General features: G+C 39.1%; 1 protein-coding gene across 1 annotated transcript in view; it reads left to right on the top strand.

The window, feature by feature from the left end:
• Positions 1-4,313: 4,313 nt before the first annotated feature.
• Positions 4,314-22,743, top strand: part of RhoGEF3 (Rho guanine nucleotide exchange factor 3) — a 920,825-nt gene continuing 902,395 nt past the window's right edge. The window contains exon 1 of the mRNA XM_081756412.1: positions 4,314-5,078. The gene's annotated coding sequence lies outside the window, so the exon portion shown is untranslated. The remainder of the gene's footprint in view (positions 5,079-22,743) is intronic.

Genomic DNA, 22,743 nt, shown 5'->3' with positions numbered 1-22,743 from the left:
AAGTCTAAGGTGTCCGTATTGGTCTTGCAGTCGAAGCCTTCTTATGTTGGTCACTTGTGTGATACTTCACTCCTGTAAAATCCTGCATTGCCCTGTTTACTTCACTGCATGGCATCATGGATTGTACCCACAGTTGTCGCTGAGCTGTCATTCCTCTTCCTCTTGTAAGACCTCCTGTTCCTTTAATGCTTCTCATTAGTACCTGCTCTATAACCAAATCAGTGGACAAGGATTGATTCGTTCGACGTACAACATGAAACCCTTCCATAAATTTCGTGTGAACATGTGGATGAGTGTTCTAAAGATACTGCATATTTTGAAGAAATAGGTAAACACTTTTTGCGTACAAATTATGGCCAGAAGCAGCAAAGTACGGAAGCATTTATTTTAGGCTATGGAGGTGCAGAAGCCAATCTCCAGTTCTTTCAGAAGTACTGAATGTTTTGAGGATGTCGATCATATGCATGTATTGAATCCATAATCGGCTAGTTCTATTGGATTCTGCCTTGTTCATTTTCAGATCTTGCACTTTCTCGTAGACATTCAATAATGTATGTCCCGGCATAACTTTATTGATGTCATTCCCAGTTACATAGTCATACAATTCTTTCACGTCAGAAATCAAGGAGTGGGATTCCTTTCCGCCTGTACTTTCAGCAGATGCATGTGTCTCAAACTCGTTACTCACTTCAATATCTTCCTCACGGTTCTGTTGCGTGTGCATTTTACCAAGTGGTTTGTGATTAGAATGCTCTTCTGTACTGTCGATCATGGTAAGAACGGAAGTCCCGTACAATTCTCCTAACAGCACACCATTAAGTACCACCTCAACCACAATATGCTCTTTACGAGAGCTCTAGCAAGTGCTTTACCAATAAATATATACAGTACAGCTTTAGTATATTGGCATAAATAACCTCGAGCTTCTTCTGAATTTCAGAATTTACCATTAAATGTCCAATGCACCTCAGGAAACTTATTTCAATATGAAACCCAACTAATGAAAGTGCTATATTTTTCAAGTGGCTATCTTTTGGTTCATTCCATATAATAGTCAAAGCTTTCCACCAGAGAGGTTGGTCAAATGTCACTATCGGTGTTGATTTGTTACGAATAGCTTCAGAAGCAAGGAATGTTAACGTTGAGAAAATGCAAGTCATGTCAGTTGAGTCCATGTTCACCATTGGCAGGAAAAATATGGAAAATCTCCAAGGATGGTTTCCTTTACGAAGCATGCGCATGAATACAGATCATCCAGGTCTGGGACATTTTAGAAATGGTGAAACATTTCCAGAGTACATCAGGAAGAAGTTTTATATTGTTTTCGTGCACACTAATATCCTTAAGCTTTTGAAACGACAAGTAATGCTTTGTTTTCGGTGGTTTGAACGTGATTATTGAGATTCTTCCTTTAGCTATTATGTCACTGAAACGCTTTCTTTGGGAACTACGCGGAGTGACGTCACTGCTGGTGTTTGGGTTTTACTGTGGCAATCGTTCCCACTCCATGAAATGTGCCATGCCTATTAAAAGTCTGTATACTGTATACAGATATTTTCTCATTACTTTGACTAGATCAGAGACAGTAATTTGTGCATCATCATTTTCTCTTAAATGTCGCCTAGCATTTAAAAATGCTTGCTTTCTTACTTTTCAGGGAGGTCTTCCAGTTTCCTTGTGTTCCGAACATGATTCTTGTATTTCCTTCGTATAATAGGTGTAGGCTTCCCAGTCCGAAAACTAACACTACACTGCTGCTGATATACTGCATCCGCAGCTGGTAAATCTTCTATAAATGCCAAATTACCCTTAACAGTATAGCTTCAGTGATCGTTTCTTTCCTTACATACAGCTAAAATGCTCTTGTGAGATTCATGCATTCGAACTGCGAAAACTTCTTTCCATTTCCTCTCCAATTCGTAATTGCTTCTTGCCCAGATAATAAACGTGAGTTCTGAAATGAAAAAAAAAAAAAAGGCTCCTGATATCTCCGCTTTGCAGAGGAAGATGTTGTATAACAGGCTGACAACACCAGACTGCATATAGTTTTTAACGAACCATTAGAAATTGAGAAAAATTGGCTGGGAGGTTTCAATGCATCCACTGTATACCCCAGATCTGGAACCATCAGGCTATTGTTTGTTTCTGTCTTTGTAGAACTCTATGAATTGTATGAAGTTAGTTTCAAAAGAGGGCTGTGAAAACCATGTCACTTTTTTTTTTAAAGGAGAAACCACGGTGTTCTGTAGTGAGAGATTATGATGTTCCCGAAAAAATTGGCACAATGTCATCGAATGAAATAACACATATATGTGGCTTTATAATCTTATTTTAAAATCACAATAGATATCTTCTCAATTTTTACCTTTGAAGGTTCAATACTTTTTTGACAATCGGGTATAAAAGAGTTTTGATAAACCAAGCTTATTAATAACAGTTAACAATGTTAAGTTCCTTACTTTACAGTTTTTGTTATGTTCTTTTGGAATAAGTTTAGAATATATTGTTTGTTCACGTAGACATGATAACATTTATGCTGTATAAGTAAGATGGTAAGTTGGAAAATGTTTTCCCCATGGCGATAATCGGGGCAAATCTATCTTCAACATTAGGGGGGACGGGTAAGACCGTTTTCATAACCTTTTTTTTTAAATTAAGTGATGTTCAAATTATTTATGTCACCGATGCGAGCAGGCCCGAGTTCGAATCCCGATAGGGGCATTCGATCGAAAAAGTGTAAAAAGCTTTTTTTCAGGACAGCCATCCTGAATGAGGTTTTGCTCATTCACACTAGGCAAATGCCGGGATGGTACTTAACACAATGGTCCCAGGTTGCATCCTTCCTTTCCTTTCATTGGATAGTGTGTTCGCCGAGGGACGTCATCCCTCATATGTGACGTGGCAGTCGGACAGAAATAATCACATTTCTCTCTGAAAAAAAAAAAACATTTCAAATAGTATTATTGGGGAGGGCAGTCCACGAGTTCCAAGATTGAGGGGACATGTTCCCCCTCATTCCCCGGAACTTGCGCCAATGCTGGTGGCTGTGGACAGAAATGTTTATGTAAATCAAATAATGTACTGCGGGAATAAAAAATACAATTCTTATACACGGTGTTTCAAAACAGCACCGACAACATTTGGGAGTTGATTCCTGACACCAAGATAAGACAAAAAGTATAGGGCCTACACCAATCTGGGTGCACAAGTGTTTCCTTTCGGCACAAATGCGTTATAGCCTGTCGAAAACATGAAAAAGAGAACTTTAAAGGTTCATAGCTCCAAAACTATGGTACCTACCGTAGTCGGGTCAAGACTTCACTTAGAAACTAATATGTGCCCTATCCAAATAGCCATGTTTGAGAATCCTGCGGTACTTCCGCAACGATTTTTATAGAGGTAGTTGGTGACTACTTCAGATTATATGCCCCTAGCCAAACTCCCTCTATTGTCACGTGAGTACCGCAGGATTCTGAAACTTGTAATTTTGGATAGCGTATGTATCAGTTCCTAAGTGAAGTCTTTATCCGACTACGGTAAGCCCCATAGCTTTAAAGCTATGGACCTTTAAAGTTCATTTTTTCATGTTTTCGGAAGCCTATAACTCCGAAAGGAAGCATTTGTGCACCCAGGTTCGTCTATACTTTTAGTCTTATCTTGGTGTCAGGAATCACCTCCCAAACGTCGGTGTTGTTTTGAAACACTCTGTATATTTTTCCACATAAGAACTATGGACATTGATGCATTTCTCGTATCACTTTACAAGGTTTAAAAAAATTCTCTTGGGGGGGAAAATAATGGATGTCTTCCATACAAAAAGCTGCTTCACAGCCGTCTTTATTTCGTCATTTGTTCCAAAATGCTTCCACTCACGTAAATTGTGAGTGTAGCTAGGAAATTTCACCAGTTTTCGTTCTGGAGTTCCACCGATATGATCATTTCATCGAGATCATAAAAAGTGAATTGGAAGGTAAAAGGGATTCGGTTATGATTTATACATAAAAGCACCATCTCAGCATTCGCCTTGTGGTCTCTGAGACAATACGTAATTCAAGGTATCAAACAGGAGGATCTAAGTACGAGATTATCTAAAACCATTTATCTATTCTTGCTTGGTTAAACGCGATGTTTTTACAACTAAAAACCTGAAATTCCAATTTTGAAATCTCAAAAAGAACATCTGTTCCAATTCCAATATCACCAAAAACGAAAAAGAACCGGAACGTTTAAAACTGAACGAATCAAACCATGTGCCACCGCAGGTATATCTCGTATCTTACACTACGGTTAGCTAGTGAGAGGCCTGTGCTCGCACATCGGCGGAGCTGATGTGTTGTGGTGGTGGGGGAACCGAAAAACGAGCGAGCACGAACCGACCCTCTAGTTGAGTCTGGAAGGGTTAGTGTGCTTTGTCTTGGCGGGGTTGCAGAAGTCGCCGGCGCACGAGGTCGACAAAAGAAAGGGAGGGAGAAAAAAATCGAGTTACCTAACACATTACGTCAACGACCGAGCTGCTTCTTTGCTCACGGTTTGCCCCGTGTTTTCTTTCTTGCCCCATACAACCCTATGTAACGTTTTTCGTGTTCTGCATATTACCGTGGCGTAGAATAACTGTATTGTTTCCTTTCGCTTCTGCGGTTTTATCTCGACAGGAAACTTAATGACACAAAAGCTTAGATGTGATGAAATGTGTCTTACGGCTTCGCATATGTGATCATCATTAGTGCGTGCATGTATTTTTAAGTGTGTTATACGTATCTGTGTTAGTATATACATTCAGTAGGAACCGTTTTAATACAGTGGCGTTTAGTGAAACGAAATAAAACAACAACGATATGTCAAACCAAATACGTAAAATCTTGTAACTCAACGCGTAGATGTGTGGATATTTTAATGTGTGTGTGTGTGTGTTCTCTTTTTATCTTCTTCTTTAAAAGTTCGTTTGCCAGTGCATAATGTGCGTTAACACATGTTCCTATATAATAGTATTTACCTAAGCGTAAACACGATGCCGTTTCTACACATGCTCTTTAACCAATTAAAGGAAATTTGGGTGAACTATACGCTGCAGACCAACGGTAAGTTGTTCCGGTTTGGTTGTTTTACTTTATGTGTTTTTATCTTCTTGAGGACCGTTGGTTTCTTGTTAGTTTTTGCTTTACATGTCCGCTTTTCTTGTCTATCTCGTTGTCTTTTCCGTTTACAGAATAAGGCTTCACGGCACTATAGTTTCTATTAAAGAGGCTCACTGGCAACGTCTAGAATTGAAGTTTAAGATGGTAAAGAAAAAGAAGTAAAGTGAAATCTTTAAGTTTAACGTCTCACGATTATACCGGCTAGGCTATAGGAGATGGTGATAAGAATTAATGAAATGATGGAATGAAGAAAGTGGAAGGAAACGGTAAAACTCCAAGAAAACCCCTCACATGTTGTTTGTCCACCACAAAGCTTGCTTGGTGCGAGCTGAGATCGTACCATGGAGCTGATGCTCCAGAGGCGAACGTTTTACCAGTGAGCCACAATGGCCCAATGTGCTGAAGAGGTGGTAAGACAAACACACAAATAATATTGGTTAATTTTGAGTTTCAGTATTTTACAGCTAGCTTGTTTTACACGAAGTTTGTGGGCTCAGTGGTGCCCTCTCCGCTGGTCTAGTGACTAGCACGTCCGCTTTTGGTGAACGGGGTCCCGGGTTCGATTCCCACTGGGAGAGTCTTTGGAATTTTAACTGTCTTGGAAATGTATGGTGTTTCTGTCCCTGTCAAGTTTGATAAAGGTTAAAGAAATCTTTTATAGAGGAAACTCGGGTGCTCAGGAAACTGAGGTATGATCGGTTCATTAAAAAAAAAGAAAAGAAAAGTCGTATAGCTTTCACCTCTGGTGCGTGGGGTCCTGGTTCGCTGCCAGCTCACGCCAAGTGGACTTAAAAATGCCTTATTAAAAACACTACAAAATTTACCATTTTTGTTTGGCTTGTTTTCATAAGTGAAAGGAGATAATGAAATGAAACTTACCATAGTCATAGGTAATGGTATTCTACAACAGGAAATATGAATCTGAAGGATTTTCAGTGTTATCATCCACAGAAATTACAGTGTTGCCAGAATAACAACTCACCCAAAATCTAAGTTACGGCGGCGACTAGAGGAACGAACTTCACTGCATTTGATTACGTATCATGTTGTCTTGTTATCCTGTGAACTACTTTTTAAATAACATTAAATTTAATATTAATAACTATGTTAAAACTATTTTGTTTATTCAGAACTAAATACAGCTATTATTTAAGAAAAAGTTCACGGGACATAATACGTAATCAAATGCAGTTGAGTTCGTTTCTCTAGTGCCTTAACTTAATTTTGAGGGAAATGTTACTCTGGTAACACTGTAATTTCTACGGAAGGCAACACTGAAAATTCTTCAGATTCATATTTTCTGCTGTAGAATAACGTTATCTATGATTGTGGTAAGTTTCATTTCATTATCTCCTTTCACTTATGAACAGCAAGCGAAAGAAAAATGGTAAATTTTGTATTATTTTTGATAAGTCAGGCTCTTAATGGTGGACAATTACCATGTGTGGGGGTTTTCTCGAGATTCTTTCGTTTCCTTCCACTTTATTCATTCCATCATTGCATTTATTTCTTATCATTACCGTCTCCTTTAGCCTAGAAGCGTGGAAGAACTTAAAGATTTCATTTCATTTTTACACGTAGTTTGTTTGTTGAAATTTAGCGTCCTTTTTCAGAATAGAGGCTATACAAGATAGTACTACAATTTTAAGATAGAATCCAAACAATGCGTTCATTTTTTTCATTTCTCTCCCACCGGGAATCGAACCCGGGATCACGTACTCCAAAGATACATGCACTATCTTCAAGATGAACGGGGACGGTGCTGCAACACATAGTTTATAAAGGACCAACCACTAAAGAGAGCTGTGACTTAATGGTGTTAAAATTATTCGAAAATTCGTTACTGGAAAAATTATTCGTATAAAACAATCGAATATTCGAATGATGATTCGATTGTTTTAGTCGAATAACGATTCGAGTAATTTTTCTGGTATTCGAATATTCGTTTTCAAAATATTCGAATAAATTATTTATTGTTCGATCATGATTCGTTATTTGAATACTTACTGGCTATTTGAATACTGATTCATTATCTCAGTGATTCAAATAACGAATTTTATTTGAATATTCGAACAACGAATGTTCGAATATTGAATTATTCGAAATACGATAACATTACTCCGAATTGCGACCGGCGTTTGAATCCAACATAGTTGGTGCGTGCACAGATCATAATAAGATCTCCCCTTCCAGTATAGGATGTTCTCCAGCTGAATTATAGAATTCGATCCCCGGCCAAGTACGTTTGTGATGGACTACACCGTGTCCGTAGGTTTTCTCGGGGTACTCCCGTTTCTTACCACATTCTCATTCCACTAACTATTCCATCGTCATTCACTTGTCTTTCTCATCGTCTCCCTGAGCCTAACATACATAATATTGGAACGTTAAACTTAACGATTTACAACTATGATGCCATATATATATATATGGTATTTCTGTGAATTTGTTAGTTCTTTGAGAGAATACAATGTCATCATTTGTACAAATCAACCCACCATAAAATCAAGGGCTTTATTTTTTTAAAATTGAATGTTTCGGCTTAAAGATAATTCATTTACAAGAGTTTTACGGTAAGGAAAGGTGGAAAGACAAATTCAAACCACCAAACTATTTTAGCTCACAAGATATGGAAGTAGCTTTCTATCCAGGATGTCGACTTGAGTAGGTCAACTAATTTAGTTCATTGTTTGCAGAAAGGACTCGAGTCAAAGTTTTCTGCAATTTGCTTTGTGAATTTGTGTTCCAATTCTCTGAGGGCATATGCAACTTTGTGTATACAAAGGACATCTGCCGAAGGTTTTACAACAGCGACAGTGTAAATTCAACATTGAATTATGAGTTAAGCGCAACGGAAAGTCTGCTCTCCTAGATTTAAATAGTTTTTGGTTAATAATCTCAAAGCTACACAAAATGGAATCAGTTTCTTTCTGTAATACTAATCGATTCATTTATATTTGTATCTATTGCTGCCCACAATACTACGTGAAACGAAACATAATCTTTTTCTGTCTCGTCTCGCAAATTTTATGAAAGCCTCGTCTCGTCTCGAATGTCAAAGAATTCTTTGTTGTTTCGCTTCGATTCTCAAAAAGCTCTTTTCGTTTTGTCTCGAAAGTTTTCTTGTCTTGCTTTCTTTTTGGTACAAAATTTATGCCTTTATTTTTCTCCCAATTTAATCGGAAAGTTACAATTATTTTATTAATTTATAGATTCTACACTAGGAATCATGTAACTGTACAATAGTGTTTGAGATCTAAGAGTTAAGTGAACTAGTGTTGCCCACCAGACTCGGGAAGTTTCTCGTCTCGTCTGGAATTTAAAAACTCGTTTTCAAGACGAGAAATTTCTCGTACCGTCCAGTCGTCAGGGCAGTTTTACTTACTAGTCCAGTCAACATTGCAATATTACTCACTAGTCCAGTCAACATTGCAATATTACTCACTAGTCCAGTCAACAAGACAACATTACTCACTAGTTCGGTCAACAGGGCAGCATTACTCACTAGTTAAGTCAACACAGCACCATTACTCGCTAATTAACTCAACGGAGCTACGATACTCACTAGTTCAGTCAACAAGACAACATTACTCAGTAGTTCGGTCAACAGGGCAACATTACTCACTAGTTCGGTCAACAGGGCAGCATAACTCACTAATTAAGTCAACAGAGTAACATTACTCGCTAATTAAGTCAACAGAGCAACGTTATTCACTAGTTCAGTCAACAAGACACGTTACTCACTAGTTTGGTCGACATTGCAACATTACTCACTAGTCCAGTCAACAAGACAACATTACTCACTAGTTCAGTCAACAGGGCAGCATTACTCACTAGTTACGTCAACACAGCACCATTACTCACTAGTTAAGTCAACAGAGCAACGTTAGTCATTAGTTTAGTCAACAGGGCAACATTACTCACTAGTTCGGTCAACAGGGCAGCATAACTCACTAGTTAAGTCAACAGAGCAACATTACTCGCTAATTAACTCAACAGAGCTACGATACTCACTAGTTCAGTCAACAAGACAACATTACTCACTAGTTCGGTCAACAGCGCAACATTAATCACTAGTTAAGTCAACACAGCACCATTACTCACTAGTTAAGACAACAGAGCAACGTTAGTCATTAGTTTAGTCAACAAGACAACATTATTGACTAGTTCAGTGAACAGGGCAGCATTACTCACTAGCTAAGTCAACACAGCACCATTACTCACTAGTTAAGTCAACAGAGCAACATTAGTCATTAGTTTAGTCAACAGGACAACGTTACTCACAAGTTTAGTAAACAGGGCAACAGTACTCATTACTCACTAGTTCAGTCTACTCCAATTGAATGATGAGCGCCTGTTTGTAATAAAAAAAACCCAACAGAAACAATGAAATAAAGGAGAGTGAGACGTGAAGTGCGTAAATGGAATAAACAAGGTTACCAGTTTGTAGTTATGGATCAACGAGCAGTGTACCCGCAAAACCATCGACTACGCTAGCTATCTATGTTCTTCTTTGCCTGTCACCACTGCTCTTTCTCGACGCCAGGTTTCCTATCTGTTCTTTCTCCTTTTCGTGTGATTTATAGAGAAGAAGATCAGGAAAATGTGACGTCACAGAGCATTTAATTGGAAATGAGTGCATTAAACCAGTAATTGTCAACTTTTTAGAGCCTGGTGCCCCCTCGATTGTCCTCAGAGCACCCTGTCAATTTAACCCAATCCACTCATGCACAAGGCTGAACGTAAGACTTGCACTAAGCAGTCTAAAAACCACAAAAAGGCTTCTATTCTTAAAATCCGCCTTGAAGAATCTACGTTATTATTTGTAGAATAAAAAAAGTCTGAACTTTTGATAATTTATAAAATTATAATGGCCTTCGTTCAATAATAAGAAAAAAAAGTCATGAAATCTCTAAATATTTTAAATAGTTTATCGCCCCCAATCGCTCCCTTTAATTCCAGAGCGCCCTCTTTGTAAAGGAGAACGCCCATGTTGAGAACCACTGCACTAGACCAACAACAAGGGCTGTCGAGTAGTAAGACATTGGAGCAATAAAATGTGCATAACATCCATTATTGTCAAAAGCCTTGCAATTGTGCTGTTATTGAACAACTCGCGGGGAAAGGGTTAGTGATTGACAAATATGTGAAATCCGTTGTAGATACTTCACCAATAACAAAAATTCGCCTTGTCGGAGACAATCGCTATATATAAAGTTAGGTATACACCCCTGCATTGATCAAGTATAACATTCTAGCTTATAGATTTATTTGCTTCGGCTGTTCCAAGCTTAAGATATAAATAAAAAGACATTATGAACAAATTATATAAAAAGAAAAAATCTAAATCAACATGATGGATGACAATAAGAAATGATATAAAAAACAATGAGTCGATCAGTACGGGACTGTATACCTACTTTTGAGCCACCCTGTATTTAGCACGAGCACCGTTTGAACATTTTCGGTGCTTCGGTGGCTCAGTGATACAGTACTCACATTTGGTATTTGGAGTATCTAGTACGATTCCACATCAAAGTGAAGTTTTGGTGAAGACCATGGTGTCCATTTGGTTATCTCGGTGTTTTCATGTTTTCTCCTATGTTTCCATTCTACTAATTATTTTATTATTAATCGTATTCATTAATCGTCTGTCTCCTTTAGCCTAGGGTGACCAAATCGTCAACTAGAAAAAACGGGACACCTTTTATTTCTGGATAGGTTGCTCTCCTAAATATATTTTTTAGCCTCTCCATTCTCTCTCTCTCTTTGTATCGCTCACAAAAAGGGCAAATTTACACTTTTTCTTTTTAAACCTATTGAAAAGATTGTGGAATTAATTAGATAACAAGTAACTATCAGCAGCTAACAAAAAATGAAATATTTGAAAACATTACTAAAATATATGAGCGCTCAAATTTGTCACTCACAGGATTTATAATTATTGTTAGCATCTGATTCCAACTCCTTATATTTGCATTTTCTTACTTTTAAACATTATTTCACTTAAAACTAGTTTTCTTTTTACTTTCACGTTTATAGTTCTGTACCTTTGTTCCCCTTTCGTAATGTGTTACACAGCGGCACAAAGCTGTCTTCAACATTGCGGGGGGGGGGGGGGTCGTTCCCACAATTTTTTTTTTTTTAAGCGATGTTCAACAATGCTGTGGAGAATCAGGAGAGCAGTTGTCTTCAACATTGGGAGGCGGGCAAATTTGAGGCTTATTCTGGAAGACATCAATTTCATCTCACTTTCCTTTGTTGCAATCGGACAAGTCGTCACATTTCTTAAAAAAAAAAAAAAAAAAATCTAATCCAATTATTGGAGTGACGCGCCAGTGGTGTTACATCTTACGTGTTAGTCAAATCACGAAAACACTGTACTGTACTGATGACAGCGCCTCAACCTTCCACCTCCCGAAACAGAGAGTAAAAACAGTTTGTTTTTATGAGACTTTCAGCCCCTTGCATTGTCGTCTGCGAAGTGGGAGTCTTAGAGGTGGAGGCCTAAGAGGGAAAACAGTGCAGCCACCACATCCAATATCGCAAACATTGCTCAGTAATGTTTGACGGATGACGTTGCTCAGTAATTAGACATATTCCAATATAATCACATAGCTTAGAAAATAATAATATAAATTGTGAAATTTTAGCGACTCGAAAGATTTTTCGTACCCAATGTATGTAAATACGGGACATTTTGGCGTCCCGGGAGAATTTTTCGGGACACCGGGAATGGTAGTGAAAAAACGGGACAATCCCGTTTTTACGGGACGGTTGGTCACCCTACTTTAGCCTAAAGGGCTTAATAGTGGGACGTTAAACTAAAAATTTCGACATTTGAACTTTGCAGTCAGCATCTGCAATTTGCAATATATACAGATGGTGATCAGAAAAATGGAAACACCTGTAGTTGGCAACACGTCAGATGTATGGGTTGGCAGTGATGTCGTGGCGCCCGCAGCGCCGGACCGCTGGTGGTGGTGTGTTAGGTCAGTCTCCATACTACGTCAGGCGCAGTGGAACAGCAGTGTCCAGTGGCTGCAGCAGACGGAGGTAGTGTAAAATAGGAGACTTCTCAGATTTTCAAAGAGGGCAAATTGTTGGTGCGCGGTTGTGTGGAGTGAGTGTGACGGCAGTGGCTACTGTGTTAGGTGTGTCGCGTGGGACAGTGTCGAAGGTGATGACGGCCTACACAACACACGGGAAAACTACATCGGGGAAGCGGAACAGTGGGCGGAAGAAAATCATGAGTGACAGATCACGCCGGGTATTAAAGTGCATTACCACGCAGAACCGTCGTGCCACTGCGGAGCAAGTGACGGAGGAACTCAATCAGCACCTCCCCCACCCTGTTTCGACAATCACAGTCCGCCGCAAATTACATGACATGAACTTATGGGGTCGTGTTGCACGGGCCAAACCGCTCATTAGGGACCATAACGCTTTCGCACGCCGCAAATGGTGCCGGGACCATGCAACTTGGACCGTTGAGGACTGGAAACGTGTGATATGGTCGGATGAGTCATCCTTCACCCTATTCCCAACCACGGGCCGTGTTTATGTGTGGAGAACGCCCTAAGAAGCTAATATCTGCAGTGTCTTCGCCCAACTGTGAAACATGGCGGCGGCTCGGTGATGTTGTGGGCCGCCATATCATGGTTTTCATTGGGTCCTGTGGTCACACTTAGCGGACGAATCACTGCCAACGATTATGTCGCAATTTTAGGAGACCATTTGCATCCTATGGTCCGGATGTTGTTCCCGGACAATGACGCCATCTTCCAGGATGATAATGCACCCATTCACACAGCTGGCGTTGTTGCAGCGTGGTTTGAGGAACATCGGAATGAAGTTCAACACCTCCCCTGGCCCGCCCAATCCCCAGATCTCAACATAATTGAACATCTGTGGTCCGTCTTGGAAACACGACTCCGGCGACGATTTCCACCTCCATCCTCTCTCACAGAACTGGCCGATGCCCTGCACGAGGAATGGTGTAAAATTCCACTTGTTACCATTCACTACCTCTATGCCTCAATACCACGTCACATGAAGGCTGTTCTGAAGGGGAAAGGTGGCCCGACACCATATTAATCTGGTAAGTTGCAATTTCGTTCAGGTGTTTCCATTTTTCTGATCACCATCTGTATATATATATATATATATATATATATATATATATATATATATATATATATATATATATATATATATAACTTTAAAAGACTCATTTCGGTTTCCATACGCCTCGCTTGTTTTCCAGACACGCTGACATGAAACTTAGTAAGCATTGCGAATTTGGTCTTTTCATTGGGTCAGTGGTTTGGTAGAATACTGACGAAAAAAGCTTTTAAGAAGAAAAGAAATGTAAAGTTATTTCGTATCCTTTCCATAAAGACTTAAAAATGTCAGGTATGCCTGTGCCATGTTTGTTCTCTTGTCCATTAATTTATACGAGATATTAAATACTCTGTTTTCTTTGAAATGAACTAGAAATTTAAATGTTTTGATTGTACCGATTTCTTTTTCAAGTCTGGTTAAAATAAATTCATTTAAATATAACTTCAATATTACTTACTTAAAAGTGATTTATATATATTAAAGGTATATAGGGGGTACTTCCAAAAAGTTCCGGTCTAAACACTGAAAATTTTCGCAACTGGTAATAAATCGTTCATGGCATTTAGTGCCATCTATGGAGGAAATAATGTATTAGTTTCAACTGTCTAACTGCGTCAGTTCGTTCAAGGCAATAATTTAAATCAGTCGCTGTACGTTGAGCTCGCATAGATCCTGCTGCATGACAATGCTCCAAGTCCAGAGCCGGATTTAGGTTTGATGAGGAGGAAGCAGGCTAGTAGTAGGGGCCCCATTACTTAAATCATAGAAGCCACTGTTGCTATTTGTAGATTTCATTTCATTTTTCAACTCTTAATTTTTCCTTTAAATCTTTTTGGGCCTCCAAGCTTATGCGTAAATCCGGCACTGTCCAGGCCTGTTCGTTGCTGCAAAGGCTGGCTGTAGTACTTAATCTGAGCTGTATGGTGTATAAATTTCCTGAAAGCCACAATCTTTCACTGCAGCCTTGGCAAGAACAGCCGCGCGTAGTAGAAACCTGCACGGGCCGGGCCTGGCCCGAGGCCCGAAGTCCGGCCCGGCCCGCGGGCCGACTCTGTTATTTCTTTGGGCCGGCCGGGCCGGGCCGGGCTTGGGCTGGCCGATACTGATTTCTCTTCAGGTCGGGCTGGGCTGGGGCCGATCAATTGCAATTCTTTAATAACTATTGACTCTCGTTAAACAATAATTGGAATAAAGCCAAACGTTGAAGAAGTGTGTCCGTGAAAAATGTTACAAAGAATGCAATAGCTATTTACAGTTTGTGTTGTTTAGCGGCTCCACTTTCACTATAGAGGATTGCAGGCATTATGCGGTAAATTGAGCTCTAACCTTGATCTTCGCTGAACTCAAAATATAACAAGAAGGGGTGGGAATGTTTTGCCTGTCGCTAAACAATATTGCCATCTTCACTTTATGCTAAAATCAATTAAGTTAGATTTTTGTTACAGGGAGTGGACTTTTTGTTCTCTCGATGACAGGCAAAGTTCTAGGAGGCAATGGTACCATTCGGAAGGCAATCGTCAGGTTGTAAACCAGAGTTTAGAAAAGGTGTCTGAGGTTAGGTCAAATTTAGTACTAAATTTTGAGAAAGATTGGGGCTCGAGCTAATTTTTTAAAAAATTTATCGGGCCGGGGTCGGGCCAAAAACTTTTAAAATTTATCGGGCCCGGGCCGGGCTTGGGCCAAGAATTTTTAAAAACTTATCGGGCCGGGCCGGGCTCGGGCCGAAAATCTCCTAAAATTTTCGGGCCCGGGCCGGGCCGGGCCTAGCTACGTTCGAGCTGGATTGGGCTCGGGCCGAAAAATTCGGCCCGTGCAGGTCTCTAGCGCGTAGATTGCAGCATAGTCATGCAATATACGATCTCGGCTCACAGCAGCTGATTCAAATAACTGTTTCCAAAGCAGCTGACGCAGTGGGCGCCGATTCTAAGAGGAAGAGGTTGCATGTGCTCCACAAACTTTGCTTAAGCTCCCACAGTCTGGATATCTTAACAACGAAACAACATATCTGAACGTCTCTAAAAATGTACAGAAATGGGCACCGTTATCCTTCAAGGCTGATTCACACATAAGGTGCCGTGCCCATGCTGTTCCCCTACCATAGTCCGTCTGTGGCAGGACCGTAACCATTCACACATACTATGCCGTCCGGCTGCTGCTTTCTACACCATTCCCCAAAATGGATTATAAGGAGGGTAATCTTCGTGTTGCTTCGAGTACTTCGAGGAAAGCCGAAGCCACATCGCAGCCGTCGTGTCGCTACCGGGGTGCTTTCTTTTGAAGGTGGCTTATCGAGGAGCGGCATCCCATGTGTGAATTAAAAAAGACAACCCAATGACTTTTGAATGTCAAAGTCTGAAAAGAAACTTAGTGGACCACGGCAAGGATAGGGCATGGCACGTCATGTGAGAATTAAAAAAGACAAGCCAATGACTTTTGAATGTCAAAGTCTAAAAAGAAACTTAGTGGACCACGATAAGGATAGGGCATGGCATGGGAACGGCACGTCATGTGAGAATTGAAAAAGACAAGCCAATGACTTTTCAATGTCAAAGTCTGAAAAGAAACTTTGTGGACCACGGCACGGACGGGGCACACATGGGAAGGCACGTCATGTGAGAATTAAAGAAAAGACAACCCAGTGAATTTTCGAAATCAACGTCTGAAAAGAAACTTCGTATCAATGGTGTAGAAAATTTAAGGGAGTGAGGTGAATAAAGGTTAATTCACACACAGTGTGCCGTTCCCATGCCGTACCGTGATGCACGAAATTTCTTTTCAGACTTTGACATTGAAAGTTCATATGGTTGTCTTTTTTTTTTTTTTTTAATTCATACATGACGTGCCGTGGCTGTACCGTACCCGAACAGGCTGCCTTGAAGAGAAACCAGCCTGATCGCGTCTGGTCGTCCACGATCCTTTGGCTTCCTTCGGTGCACACGAAGTTTTCTCCTTTGGAATCCATATTGGGAAATTGTGCAGAAAGCAGCAACAGCACAGAACAGCATTGTACGTGTGAATGAATGGTAATGGCAAAGGGACGGCATGGGCACAGCACCCTATGTGTGAATCAGCCTTGAAAGATAGCGACCCCCATTTCTGTATATTTTTGGGGCGTTCAGATCATGTGTTTCGTTGTTAAACCGCGAAAGCTTAAACAAACTTTGAGCAGCCCATGCAACTACTAGTTGAACGTTATTCCCAAGAGGAGGGGCAAGGTGTTATTCTTTTCTTATTGTTTTCTTATGGGACAGAAACCAGGAATTAGTGGAGGTCTATGGAGAGATTGTTCTGTCCCAGAAACAAGTGTGGTGCAGCACATTCTCAAATGGTAGGAGGACTGTGACAGATGATGACAAAGTGGCAGGCCAGCAACGTCCGTCACCGTCAAGAATGTTTGTGACGTCAATGCAATGATTCGTGAAGACAGAAAAGTGAAATTGCCTGACACTGCAGATGCATTGCAAATCACATATTGTTCGGTGAGAAGTATCGTCCATAACTAACTTGGCTTCACGAAAGTTTGTGTGAGCGGCTGCGCGCTGGGTACCAAAGCATCTACGGCTATTTGGTTAGGAAGCCTGGAGCAACATTTCTTTACAAAGGTCATGGACAATTTGGTGTCATGTTAGAATGTGTGTTTGGACCGCAATGGTTCCTATGTCTAATGTTAGTGTATACTATATGCCAAATATGGTATAGTCTCAGATATCTTCACGTGTTTCACTAAATAGAAAATCCATATCTTACTTTTTGATATACCTTTGTTTTTGTGTGTATGTTGTGAGAGAAGAAAGGCGTCATTTTGAATTATTGCCCCTTCAGACCTTTTGTGTTCTGTTGGACCTTATTTTCCTCCCAATATCAGTAACCTAATTCGCACATTCGAGAGCTCCTTTGTGGCTAAACGGTTAGCATACGCGCCTTTCACGTAGGAGACCCGGTTCCCGGCGGGAGCTTAGGTGGTTCGGATTCTGTGTTAATCTGTAGATCTCGTCTCATATAGCTTCGCTGCTGAAAGGAACGTTAACCCTTAAGTACTATGGACGAAAATAATCTCGTAACTACTATGGAACGGTCTGTCAGACCGCATTGTTGTTTCAGTAGTTTTATTGCATTTTTTTAAAAAAATGCTATCCTACATATCCTAGTTGCTTATAGAAAAATAAAACAGTAATTTCACGATGTAAAAAAAGTTTCATATTTTTAGAACAATGAGAAAGAGAACATAGTCAAAATTTGCAACAATGTTTTCACTGTTATTCTAAAATTGTAATTGAAATATTCAATTTTTTCTCTGTTTCTATATAGTCAAAATAACACTAATTTAAAATACACTGTTCTTATAAATGCATTGAGAGTAGAAAATAGGCCTACAGTAAAATCGGAGAAAAAACATGGAATTTTAGCTTTTTTAAACTTACAAGAAATTACTGTTGTAGTTGTAGTGTTACATTTTTTGTACTGAAAAGGTAATAAATAAAACTAATTTTTAGTTCTTATATGATGGCAAAAGTAAAGAAACTACGTTTTGCCAGTAAGAAAAGTACCGCACTATCTTTTCTGACCTCATGGACTTTCTTCAGATAGGCACTTATATCTTTTTGCTGCACTGCAAGGAAATCGGTACTCCACACCGCTGACACGAATATCTTTGCTTTCCGCCTACAACTCAGTGGAAAGAAAACTATGTTTTCCTCTTCGACTAATTGTGCGCGATGGTGGGAAACTCACTTTCAAGCTGTAGTATGCTCTTGATTGAAAAACTCAGCTCTCGTGGCAGATGTCTGATGAACAATCTACGTTCTATGTGAGGCCTAACAAGTCCTTTTGCCAACGTTTTCATGAAATCAAGTCTTGTCATCACTGCGGACTTAGCGTAGATTTGATGCAAGACATACGCATTGACACCACACGTAATCCACCATCATAAAGAAAATTGTCAATGGCTATCATCTTGTTCGACGACTTGATGTGTAATCTGTACTTTTTTGTCTAGAGTATCTACTCCGCTTTTACTCATGTTACAAAATATGATTATTTCAGGTTTTCCAGTCTTTGGGTCATGATTTGATGTGTGGTGCAAGATGTGCCACACCGTAAGACACAAAACTGCTGATAATCAGTAGATAACGAAAGACAACTGGGCAGCAAAATACTCACGTAACTACTATAGTACGTCTGTGAGACCGGTCAACCCCTCCAGTGCTGCGCACAAGGGATCAAATATAACACGAACTTCACAATACGTAACCATTTACTAGACAGGAAGGTAGACGAAAAGATCCACTTGTAGTAGTAAGGCTGTGGAAAATATGATACGAAAAGTCACAGCGGTCTGAGAGACGGTCCATAGTACTTACGGGTTAAACTCAAAATTAACTCAACTCGTACATTCGATCCATCGATTGTTTTATGTCTCATCTTTTGTGTGTGTGTGTTAAACCGCTGATATGATGTAGAACTTTTACCCCAACCAAACATAATTGCGTGGCAGAAACAGATTGATTCCAGAAAGTACAAGAGGGAGGAGGAAGAGACTGAATTTTGTTCCATATGCAATTTCTTTTTAATGGAAAAGATACGATTGTATATATTCATTTGGCTCTTTTTTTCTACCCATATTCTCTTCCTCAACACTTCCAAGATGGATTCATCATTCACGACGTGGAAGAGAAATAGCAAGGAAAGAATCGAAGAAATCGAGCAAATCCAATTCCATACGGCGGAAACAGATGTTTCTGAGTATTTTTGCTTGTGAAATGAATCTTTCCTTACTTCCTTTTTTATTATTGTTATTATTATTCATTCCAATACAGAAGCCAATACGTTGGAATTCTATTGTATTCTGTGAATAGCAGAGCGAGAAAAATGTCTTTGTATTAAAGGTGCCTTAAAAAAAAAAAAAAAAAAAAAAAAAACTCAAGATTGTTGTTTCTTTGTTTCTTAACCGAAACTGACATTTTAAGAATGTTGTATCGTAAAGCAGTACCGTCTAACTCATGGCGACACACTTAGGTTAGGTTAAGCTAGAATTGAGGGTTGATTAATTGCTGCAGTTAAAGACATTGCCTGGTACAATTTGTCTCAAAATTGATTTTAATGTATTAAAGCAAGGTCTCGCGTAGAAGCAGTGATGATTTCATAGACTGTTCCCAGGGTGGGGGAGGGGAGGGGAGGGAAATGAAATGATATCTTTTAGTTTAACGTCCCACGTTTATGCCCTTTAGGCTAAGGAAGACGACGATTAAAGCAAGTGAATGATGATGGAAAAATTGATGGGAGGAAGCAGCAGTACTAAAAAAGAAGCAGCAGTACACGATATTCAAGATGTCTACCACAAACTTGGCCGGAGATCGAACCAGGACCCCCCACACCAGAGATAAGCGCTCTACCACTGAGCTACTGTGCCCCCCCCCTGTGTCAGGGAGGGAAAGACTTATAATATATAGGAGTAAAAGTAATGGTTCATAGTAGTGATAACTCGCGTTGAGCATAATCTAAGATATGCCCCCCGGAGGAAGGGATTTAGTATCCCCGGGATAATTATCCCTTGGATCACTTCTTGGGAGCACGGTGACTCAGTTGTACGTAATCTGATCAATAAAGAGGGTTCATCAGTGTTTATTAGGTTAATACAACATGAAGATACAGAAAACGAAACACGTCACGTAGTGGGAGAAGTGACGAATAAATCGAGGAAGTTCGAAGGCCATGACGTCAAGAATATGACCTTGGTAGATGTTCAAGCACACGTAGTTTCAGTTTCGCATAAGGCAACATGGAAGTGACACGCAAAGAACAATATAGAAATTCTGTTTGCAAAGATCAACGTTCCGTGTGTACCCTAGCCTCCATATAGCCCTGATTTAGCTCCTTGTGATTTATTTCTTTTCCAACTTAGAAGAAACACCTCCGGAAATGGCATTTTGCATCTTTAGCAGCAGTGGTGAAAGTTGCGGAGGCGATATTGAAGAAACTGTCCAAAAATGGCTTCCAGCATGTCTTTGATGATTGGCAAAAACGTTGGGACAAGTGCATTGCATGTAATGGGGACTATTTTGAAAAAGACCATCAACATTTGGAGGATAGTACAGGTAATTATGTTTTATTCATTTATGATCATTCCTTATTGATCAGCTCACGTATAAAGCGCCTATCTCTAGTACAAGGAGTCTCTGGTTCAATCCCAGGATATGTCAGTTTTGTGTTGGAAAATATCGTGTTACGTGAGCTTTTGTAAGGTTTCTCCCGTTTTGTCCGACATTCTCATACCCCCAATGCTTTTAATAATCATTTCACTTTCATTAATCATCAGTCTCCTTTAGCTGACAGGGCATATATGTGGGACCAGGGGCGGCAATTAGGGGGACAGGGAGGGGCAGTTTCCCCACTTTTTTCAAGTGACCCCTTAATGTACATAGTTTCACTTGAAAATGTGAAATTTTTGCATGTATTACTGCCTCATAGAAAAAATGGTGCCATTTAATATTGCGTGGGTACATATTGGCTACTTGTCTCCCCGTGGAGTTAAGAAAGTTACATTAATTACGTTTTAATTGCAATTCAAAGCAACTAATATTGCAATTTGCGTATTTCTTTAAAAGTCGTAGTATTTAACTCGTAAATGCTTGTAGTATTTACTGCCTTTCATTTTCTAAGAATAATACCAGACATTTAATGGCATAAGTGGAATAAAAAAATATAAGTTGTTCATTAATCTCCAGTTTCAACATAACTTTTGCTAAACAAGCCTCATTATTCATTACTATGATTAATATTATCCTTTCTATTTATTTGTTTTGCATATTTGTTATTAAATAATCTGATCATACAATTTTTCAGACAGAATTTCAAGATATTCATAAACAAGGAATCAAATCTCTTCTTACAGTTTCGTTGTTTAAGAGTACAAAGGGCTAGTACTTACTTACGTTGCTCTTGTCAATTTACTTAATAAAATTTGAAATACGATACACGGTATTTTAACTAAAAAATATAGTATCCTATTAGTTATACAACATTTCGTCAAAGTGTTAGAAACAACAAGGAAAACTAACATTGATATACAAATATTCAGATCATGTCTTGCCCACCCGCTTTACTTTTAACGTCCAATCGCCGCCACTGTATGGGAGAATAAACTAGAAATTTTCATTTCAAATTTCAGTGGTGTTTGTATAATCTCTAATTTTGAAAGTGCAATCAGACAAGAATGTAGTATGTCGCCCAATTTATTCAACATTTATAGTGAATGTTTAACGAAGGAAGCATTAATGGGAATTGGGGATTTGTTTCTAAGAGATTAAAGATTTCAAGAAATAAAGTAAAACCACATTTACTTGTAATACGAATATTACAACCAAAATAAACCATAACATGAATAAATTTTGCTTCGCGTAAAGCGAGTTACTTTTCTTTCCTTCCTTCCTTCCTTTATTATTATTATTATTATTATTATTATTATTATTATTATTATTATTATTATTATTATTATTATTATTATTATATTCCAAATTGGGCTCTTAAAACGATACTTTCTCAGGAAAACATACAACAATTTTCAGAATGTATTTTCTTTAAAGTTCTTCCGCAAGGAAGTCTATAATTAGTATTCAAAATAAACATACCAAAACTATTAGAAGAACCTTCAAATTTGTGAATCTTTATTTTAAACCAGTTGAGAATGCACCAAGAGCACTGCCAGTACGAACTTTAAAAGATTATTTATTCATTTCTACAGACTTTATACCAATTGTTTCCTGTACTTTATTATTATATTCATTAAACAATTCTTGTAACATATATCTATCCATTTATAATTTCCTTCAGTACTAAATTTTTTCCACATGTTTTGTTTAAGAGTTCTGTTAAAACGTTTTACGATATGTTGTTTTACGAAGACACATGCTTAAAATAGACAACTGAAAATTGAAAAATTCGCAAAATATAATCTCTCTATGACTTACGGTTCCAGAGATATGGCTCCTTAAATCTCCCGAAATCCGAACTTTTTGGGGGGCCAATATCTGGGGAACAGTGGTCAGTTGGCCAGTGGCCACCGGTTACTATTTGGTACCAAAATGTCCACCATCCTTGTAGATATTAATCAACACCAATATCATCTATGACTAACGATTCCCGAGATATGGCTCCTTAAATCTCCCGAAATCCGAACTTTTTGGGGGGCCAATATCTGGGGAACAGTGGTCAGTTGGCCAGTGGCCACCGGTTACTATTTGGTACCAAAATGTCCACCATCCTTGTAGATATTAATCAACACCAATATCATCTATGACTAACGATTCCCGAGATATGGCTCCTTAAATCTCCCGAAATCGGGAACTTTTTTTGACCAATATCTGGGAAACGGTAAGAGTGACGCGAAAAATTCCATCACTTCTTCGAGATAGTTTTTGATGCTCCATCGAATGGAGGGCTCAACATTGAAAAAAAAAATCGCAAATAACACACACACACACACGCT

Source organism: Thermobia domestica, chromosome 4 (assembly GCF_964235325.1).
Source record: "Thermobia domestica chromosome 4, izTheDome1.hap1.1, whole genome shotgun sequence".
Lineage (NCBI taxonomy): Eukaryota > Metazoa > Arthropoda > Insecta > Zygentoma > Lepismatidae > Thermobia > Thermobia domestica.
The sequence above is the reverse complement of the archived record's forward strand: the minus strand, read 5'-3'. Positions and strand labels throughout refer to the sequence as shown.